This window comes from Gavialis gangeticus, unplaced genomic scaffold (genome assembly GCF_001723915.1).
Source record: "Gavialis gangeticus isolate Ggan-Ray unplaced genomic scaffold, GavGan_comp1, whole genome shotgun sequence".
Classification (NCBI taxonomy): Eukaryota; Metazoa; Chordata; order Crocodylia; family Gavialidae; genus Gavialis; species Gavialis gangeticus.
Genome location: NW_017728997.1, coordinates 12861308 through 12869921, shown reverse-complemented (window position 1 = coordinate 12869921; position 8614 = coordinate 12861308). Strand labels below are relative to the sequence as shown.

The 8614-nt window shown below is 44.3% G+C and overlaps 1 protein-coding gene and 1 long non-coding RNA gene across 2 annotated transcripts in view; one reads left to right on the top strand and one right to left on the bottom strand.

Annotated features, from left to right (window-relative positions):
* Nucleotides 1–8614, top strand: part of FAM19A1 (family with sequence similarity 19 member A1, C-C motif chemokine like) — a 388227-nt gene that overhangs the window by 102160 nt on the left and 277453 nt on the right. The gene's annotated exons all lie outside the window — the stretch shown is intronic.
* Nucleotides 8156–8614, bottom strand: part of LOC109288989 — a 10336-nt gene continuing 9877 nt past the window's right edge. Inside the window, exon 3 of the long non-coding RNA XR_002095274.1 lies at nucleotides 8156–8284. This is a non-coding gene — a long non-coding RNA (uncharacterized LOC109288989). The remainder of the gene's footprint in view (nucleotides 8285–8614) is intronic.

The window sequence follows — 8614 nt, the reverse complement described above, 5'->3', positions numbered from 1 at the left end:
AGACAAGGCTGGACAATCACCTTGCTGGGGTCGTTTGACCCCAGTACTCTTTCCTGCCATGGCAGGGGGTCGGACTTGATGATCTGCTCAGGTCCCTTCTGACCCTGCCAACTATGAAACTATGAAACTATAGCATAATATTTTCCCTGTTAAAAATAAGATAAACTGTTTGAAGCTACTGAACAGTTGATATGGATGATATGGTAAAATACATCCCAGAGAGATGGGTTAGTGAGTAGGCTGTGCAGTCCTGGGCAATATATTACAGACATAGGACATGATTATACACAGGGAGGTGACAGCCATGTGATAAACTGAACAACTGTGTGTGCATGTGTGTTCGTGCGCACACACACATGCATGCATGTAAATCCTACATAAACTATTAGCGAAGCCAGCAGGAATAATGCACACTATGAGCTTAGAGTTGAGAAATGGCGATAAAAACTGCAACCTGCCTCTTTTTCTTACATAACAAAGACAAAGATGCCCCTGAAACTTATAGAAAATCTGCAGCACCATAATGTGTTGGTTGTCCTCCTATTAAAGATTATCGTAGAAATGGAGAGGGATTACTAGTTATCTTCATGGGGGAAGTATTGACCATGCTTGCTACAAATGTAAGGATTGATTTTATTATTTACTAAGGCAGAATATTAGGATACACGAGTGTTTCTTTTTTTAACCAAGATGCTGGGCTGTCAGTGGTGAAATATTACTGCAGGAGAGTTTTCTTTTTATAGGCTGTGGTAAGAAGTATGGCTTCCTTTCTCGGCACTTCAACCACAGATGCTATCAGCTAAGCCATCTGCGGTGACAGATTTGTGTTATATCACTTAGGAGGCTAAGTGAAGCTGGTAAGGCCTCCTACTACAGGATATAAGTAGCTTCATTAAGGCAGAGATGCATTACCATTCTTCCTTTCTCCTGGTGGCAGGAGGGAGGGAGGGAGGGATGCGTGGATGGAGGCTGGTGATACCTTTCAATGGTGTGTTAACTGCATCGCCTTCATCTTCCTTTGAAGAAATTAAAAAAAAAAAAAAAAAGGATTTATCTTCGTGTAGAGCTCCTCCCTTATTGTTCCATCAGAGGACTAGGACTTGCCCCTCTACCTCCAGAATAAGTCATGAGGTTTACCAACAAACCTGGCTGGTCCTCCAAGGGCTATATAGAAGGATCTGTGGGAGCTAGGCCCATGCATGGAGAAACCAGGTGGACTTCATCAGAGAGACACCTCCAGGCCTTGCAGGGAAAGGACTCTACTGAAAAGAGAACACCCCCTCTAAGACTGCATTTGCTTTTTCACTTTAAGCCAGCTGGGCTGGAAGCGAGGTGTTATGCGTGTTCCCTGCCCACTTCCCACTGTTCCCGCACACTACCCCTCCCACACACAAGATTTCCCCCCCGCGATATGCAAAATGTAGGGGCTGTAAGAGGGAGGGAACAGTGCTGTGGAGGAATCCGCCCTTCCCTCTCCATGCACACGTGTGGGGTTCACATGTGTGCATACATGTGCATTTATGCACAGTCAGGAGGATTGCAAGCAGGCAGTCTGGACCACAGCACACACAGGCTCTGTGTTCTTCTCAGCAGTGTATCCATAGACTCCAGATTCAGACAATTTGCAAGGATTTGCTATTCTTAGCTTTTATAGAGCGTGTTACCCAGCGTTGTATGACACTGCTGATACAAAGCCCCTGGGTGGGTAGGCCTGTGTGCTTTGCTAAGGCTGAAATCATTCCTCTGTCCATCATGAGCACATATGGAAAACAGGTTGTGGTGGTGAGATGAGCTGCAGAGAAATGTGTGCCAAAAGATGACCTGCTGTGCCAGCAGCTAAGTGCACCTGCACCCTTGTGCTGGAGACGCAGGTCTTGGGGACTCCGTGTTGGTGCTGAAAATGATGCAGAAGTCTTTGTGGGGATGTTACTCTGCCAATGTTCACTTGGAGGGACAGTTTAGCCAATGGCATTTGGGTGAATGGGAGGGTGCTAGAATCTGTTTGATATGCCCAATTTGGGATTCGGGTGCCCAGATCCAGGCAAAGGTGGTGAGGGGTCTGATCCAGGCACTTGGGCCTGGACAGAGGTGGCATTGTGCTCAGTCCAGGAGTGCAGGGCCTGACCTAGTCTATGGGACCAAAAGGTTAAACACCACTGGGCATAAAAATAAAAAAAAATTAAGAGTCTGGGGGGGAAAACAGCCTTTTTTCTAAAGGATCAGAGAACAGCTTTTAGTTCACAGAACCATGCCTGTTTCTGTGATCATTGTGATGTTCTGACCCTGTCCCGTGGGAATCAGTAGGTTCAGGCTCGTATTTTAAGGGAGCAGAAAGGCATTTAGCCATCAGCAAGCTGGGCCTCAGGTGAGGAGTTCATATTCCTAGGGTTGGAAGGGACCTTAGGGGTCATTTAGTCCAGCTCCTTGCACAGATGCAGAATTCACTATTCCTGGGCCTCATCTAAGCAGTGCATTGCTGAGCACTGTTTGAAGGTCATGGGTGTCCTCAAAGTCCATTGGCTTCGGGGAATATGGAGTGTCTTCCGGAGGCAGCCAGCATCTTATAAGATGAGGCCCTTACCCAGGAACAGGAGAATTAATTTGGCTCAATGGCAAAACATGTTCCTGTGACCTTTTGGCAGTAATGGTGCCCATAAATGTAAATTGTGTGCTGTAAAGAAATCCTTTTACATTTCCAAAGAGATAACAAACACCTACTTGTCAGTATAAATTTTGCAAAATGGCGCTTTAAAATTTTCTAAATAAAACTCTGGCTATAAATTGTAAGACAGATCCACCGAAGAAAATTCCAAACGGATGCTCTCGTGAGATTGTTCCTGTTTTGCCTTGGGAAGATCAGCCTGGCTGTGTCTCGCCCATACTTATCTGCAAGGAAAAAAAAAATCACAATCATATTTTATCGTGCGTTCACGTTGCAATCTCTAATTATTTTCCCAGTGGACAGAAAGATACCCAGAGAGCCATTTTAAGGTGTCCAGCCCTACGACGTTGTGAGAACTCTCTTGAAAGATGAATTATCGGGCAATTAAGCCTCAAATTGGAGGTGTAGCTTGAATTGGTTTTAATTACTGAAATCCAATAACAGAATGTAACTTCCCTCTTCACGTCTAACTCATTCTTCGTTTTCCCCCCCTTCTCCTGTCCACTCTTCTTCTCCCTTCCATCCTTCATCATCTTCCCTGTCATGTGGGCTCAAACCCTTCAAAGACCAGCACATATGCTTAACTCCCCTGTGACAAGCCCTTCTGATTTCAGTGCTAACGTTGCATAAAGTTAAACACATGCAGAAGTTCAGCATGTTGGGGATGGATACACAGATCTGCAAGGCAACCCAAACAGAAGCTAGATTCCTAGCTACATATCCTTAAAGGATAGCCAACTTGTTCTTGCAGAGATCCCAAGCATATTGCTTCCCTTTTGGGGCCACAAAAATGTGTTTGCTTTGAACCAACACCTTGCAAAATGCCCTTTGATAACGTGGTAATAGGCACTATGTGAAGTGCTCAAAATAATAAAAAGATAAGAGCTGCAATCCCACTACTGAGAAATTACTAAACAGCCTGCCTTTTATTTCCAGACTACTGGAAAATATTATTTTTTGCTTTTACAAACAGAAGGAAAGAATCAATTATCACCCAATAGAAAAAAAGGCTGTGGACAAAGGAATAAATATTGAAACATCTATAAAGTATTGCAGACAATGGGTGCATATTGCAAAAAAGAAAGAAATAAACCGCACACAAAAAGAAATTTAAAAATAATGGAGCTGAGGGGTCCTTTTAAATAGGCTTATTTCTTTATCAGGTATTTGTCATGAGGGTTTGTCTTATGTATATATCCAGTAGGATTGAGCTAAGCTGCTGCACAGCAGATTTATTAATTTAACAGGTTTACTTCTTTATCAGTTATTTTTCTGCAGGGCTCTCAGCACAATTAACTTTTTGCTTGCTGGTTCCCCATCACGCCTGCTGGCATGCGAGGGGCTTTGCTTAGTGGTGTCTTTCCAAGTTGGAGCTCCTTGGAAATGCACATTCCTATGACAACTGGGTTAAATCCAGCCTCAGCGTGCGACTTGGGAGACTTCCCATGGAGTCCTTAACAAGTCCCTGGCTTTCTTTTTGGTGCTGACATTAAAAATCTCTGGGAACTTTCTATGAAAGGTAGGCTGCTTTCTGCCTCTTTAGGGGCAGAGTGCAACCTCGAAGCCTCACGTTTCTAAGATTTCAATCTATCAACAGACAACACTGAAATAATGACTTGTCTCACAGTCTGGTTTAGGGGCCATAGTGGAGATGGGGGCACCATTGTGTAGGGTATTATATAAACATGGCAGGAGCCAGTGTCTCCCTCAAGGACCTTATGGTCAATCAGGCGAAGGTTAGGAGGAAAAGCCTCATTTCAGCATGATGAGGGACCAGATTTTTCGAGGTAATTATGTTTCTAACTTGCATTGGTTTCATTGGGAGTTAGGAGCCTAAATCCCTCCCACAGAGGGAGGGAAGAGATAAATTACAGAATCACAGACAATGAAGGTGGAAGAGACCTCAGGAAGTCACATCTAGTCCAACCCCCTGCTGAAGGCAGGACCAGCCCCAACTACTTCATCCCAGTCAGGGCTTTGTCAGGTCTCAGCCACGTCAGGTCTTAAAAATCTCCAGGAATGGAGATTCCACAATCTCTCTGGGTAACCTGTTCCAGTGCTTTACTGCCCTCTTAGAGAGAGAGTTTTTCTTAATATCTAACCTAAACTTCCCTTGCTGCAACTTGAGCCCATTGCTCCTTGTCCTGTCATCTGCCACCAGTGAAAACAGTCCAGCTCCATCCTCTGTGCAGCCCCCCGGCAGGGAGTTGACGGCTGCTATTCAATCCCCCTCAGTCTTCTCTTCTCCAGACTAAATCAGTCTCTCCTCAAGTCATGTCCTCCAGCTCCCAAACCATTTTTGTCACCCTCTGCTGGACTCTCTCCAATTTGTCCACGTCCTTTCTGTAGTGGGGGGCCCAAAACCGGACACTGGTGCAGAATAGAGGGGAAGAATCACTTCCCTTGACCTGCTGGCAACACTCCTACCAATTCAGCCCAGTATGCCATTAATCTTCTTCATAACAAGGCCACACTGCTGGCTTATATTCAGCTTATTGTCCACTGGCTTCCTTGAGGATCTGCTCCATGATTTTTCTGGGGACTGAAGTGAGGCTGACTGGTCTGTAGTTCCCTGGATCCTCCTTCTTCTCTTTCTTAAAGATGGACACTATATTTGCCCTTTTACCAATCATCCAGGGCCTCTCTCACTCAGCATGAGTTTTCAGAGATGATGGCCAGCAGCTCTGCAGTCACATCAGCCAACTCCCTCAGCACCCTCAGGTGCATCCTATCCAGCCCCAACACAAATGGCAAAACCAGGAACAGAACTGGATTACACAGCCTATGTGTATGTCTTGTTAAATATAACTTGGGATAACAACAGGCTTTCTATTGTACTTGGATGAACCTGGGATATGAATCTAGCGGCTGTTCACATAAATCTAGTTTTCTCTTCTGAGGGCATGTTGATGTTGTGATGCCCAATATGGTTATTTAAGGTAATGAGAGCTAATACATTCCTGGCTTGGTGGAAGTGAGCTTTGTTCAAGAGTAAATGGTTTCTACATAAGCCACTCTGCTTCTTAATGGAAAAAGCAAATTCTCTGGAAGTTAATGGCAACGGCACCCACTTCAGTTAGGTCAGGCTGTAGGGGAAGGCGTGCATGCCTGAAGTACCCTCCTCCTGTTTATTGGGAGGTCATGTTGGGATTCATGCAGTGGAATAAAAATTGCCTTCATGCAGATGGTTGTTAATGATGCAGAAGGTCCATCCCAGAAGAGGTCATCGTGGCTTTGTAGATAAAAGGGGGATAAAATAGACACAAATCCTGCTGTCATTTATGCCTCTGTAAAATGTGGAGGAATGCCAATGAGTGTTTTCTTCAGGCTTATTACACCCTTATAACTCAAATCAGAACCTGGCCCCGTGTCTGAGACATGATGATTCATGTGTAAAGTCTGCTACTTTATTAACAATATATTTAAGTTATGTCAACTGTCACCCATTCACAAACCTTTATTGACAGTTAAATAGAACCTGAATGATTTGTTTTTTGGCTGTCTTTCAGTGGTGCTTTTGCTTTCAGGTCTATCTTAACCTGAAAGCATGTAATTTGTTTCATTTGTGGTGCTGCATAGGAAATGAACCTGGGTCTCTAGTGCTCAAAGGCAAATGCAGTAATCATCTGCATGACTTGATTCCTTATTCCGGTAATATGAAAATTGTCAATTATGGATGAATTATGGGTGCTACTGATACCTGTAATTTGGTTCTGCAGTTTTGTAAACATATGCAGCTGCATTTAATTGTGTTTTACTAGTCATGTAATTCATTAACGTGCACCTGCAGTACCCGAAGATACAGAAATTAATGAAGTGAAAAGCTGTATTTCATTGTCTACTATTTATATTGATATTTCTTACAACTGTTTGTGTTAAATCACAAATGTATGCATCTGAGGTGCTGGTTTTAAAAAATTTAATGATCACAGACAAAACCCAAGGAACCAGCTAGCTGCTATATTTTAAAGTTCCTGAAAACACTCACTAAATAATTAATTTAAATAATTGCTTTGCCATGCAAAGCCCAAGACTAGAGGAAAGCTGCAGAATTGATTTTTGCAGTTGTTATGGTGGCTAAGATGAATGGTTGGATAACCGATTCCAAGGGTGTGAGCTGCTGAGCCCTAACTCCATATTTCCATGGTTGACTGGCACTGTCTCCTGCTCTGCTCTGCTCAAATGCCACTCAATTTCCAGGCCAGCCGGTTAGCAGATGTACGAGCCCCAAATTCAGGAAAAAACATTTTTAAAACATGCTACATATAATGTGCTCAAGAGTACGCTCAGTGTCTCCCTCTTATTCTGATTGTGTCTACTCCTATCACTTCAATTAAAAGAAGCAGCTGGTCTTGGTACCCATCTGACCAACTTGATGCATCTGATAATTTTCACAGCACGTTGCGGTACTGTCTGTAGTACCAGTAATAATGGGCAAAATACAGCTTCGTTGAAGGCACCACCTTTTGTTGTCGCTCCCGAATATCTAGGCTTATATATTCATTGAGGGCCAAATCCTGTCCTTATTGCAGTTTCATTGGCTTCAGCCGACCTAGAATCATAGACGAGTCAGGCTGGAAGGGACCTCCAAATGTCATCTAGTCCAACCCCCTGCCTGAGGCAAGATCATCCCTATCCAAACCATCCCATACAAATCCATAATCTAAACTCTTCGGGCTTAGCTGCACGTGCAGGTGAAGGTGCGATGGGATCTAACGTGTGATCCACACAGTCGTGTTTCCTACCATGCCACACTCGCAAGGCAGGAGATGTGATTGTGGGATCCAGCGTAAGATCCTATCATGCTTTATTGCTGGTATAAGAGGAGTCCGCGATCACCATCTCAGGCCCCCGTACACGAGCAAATAGCAAGCTCCCGCAGGTGCAAGTCCTGCAGCTTATGGGACTCAGTCCAGGCTGCACCCCACACTGTGTCCTGTCAGTGTGGGGTGCGTCTGGGGCTGAGTCCTATCAGCTGCAGGACTGTCAGCCCTGGCTACACGTGAGGCACCCCCCAGCTGAGAGATTGCAGCAGCCAGGGTCTTCCAGCCATAGGTCTCCCAGCCATGGGGCACAAGCAACGCATGCAAATTAAAGCTGGATAGAAATCAGCTATAAAGTTATTATGCATTTTCCAGCAATAACTTTATGGTTGGTTGGACCCTTTTAAGGTGCAATAGTTCATTTGCACGCGTTGCTGGTCTAAATTAATTGCACAGTTAACCAGGTAATTGTGCAATAGATGTAACGTGGAGAGGGGGTGTTTGTAAAACTACCATCAACCCTGACACAACACAAGACATAACACCTGGACCTTCCACACAAAGCAGGCAAGCCATGTTAGGAAACACCTTGCTTCTAATAAAAGGTTAATATAAGCTCAAGAGATCCCATACCCTCCCACAACAGAGGATTGCAAAAACCACCACAAGTCCATACTAATCTGACCACTGGGTAAAATTCCTTCCTGACCCCAAACACTGGAAATGGTGTGACCGTGAGCAGGGGGCAATACCCTCTAGCCATGATCCTCCAGGTTTAAGTCCCAGCAGGAGCACTGGCACAGCCCAGGCACAATCCCCAGCCTGGGCTGCAGCCAACAGGCAATGCCTCTAAGAAAGGCTTTAAAACAGCCTGACACATGTAACGGGAAGAAGGGGAGGGGACAACCAGCAAAGCCCAGAATAGCATCTTAAGAATGAACTCTGACTTTTTGCCCTTCTCAAATAATATTCCATAAGCCTCATTATTTTATATAAAGCAATGCATTCACTCTCAAATACTGGGTGCAGAACAGCTTGTGTACTGTAGAAATCATCAAAGTCCTTATTTTCTCAGTGCGCATCAACTTCTAAAAACAGATGAAACAGTGAATTGCGCATTTCTTCTTGATGTTCTCAGAGAATGTGCAAGTTATTAAAAGGTGGAGGAAAGAATAAAGAACGGGGATTT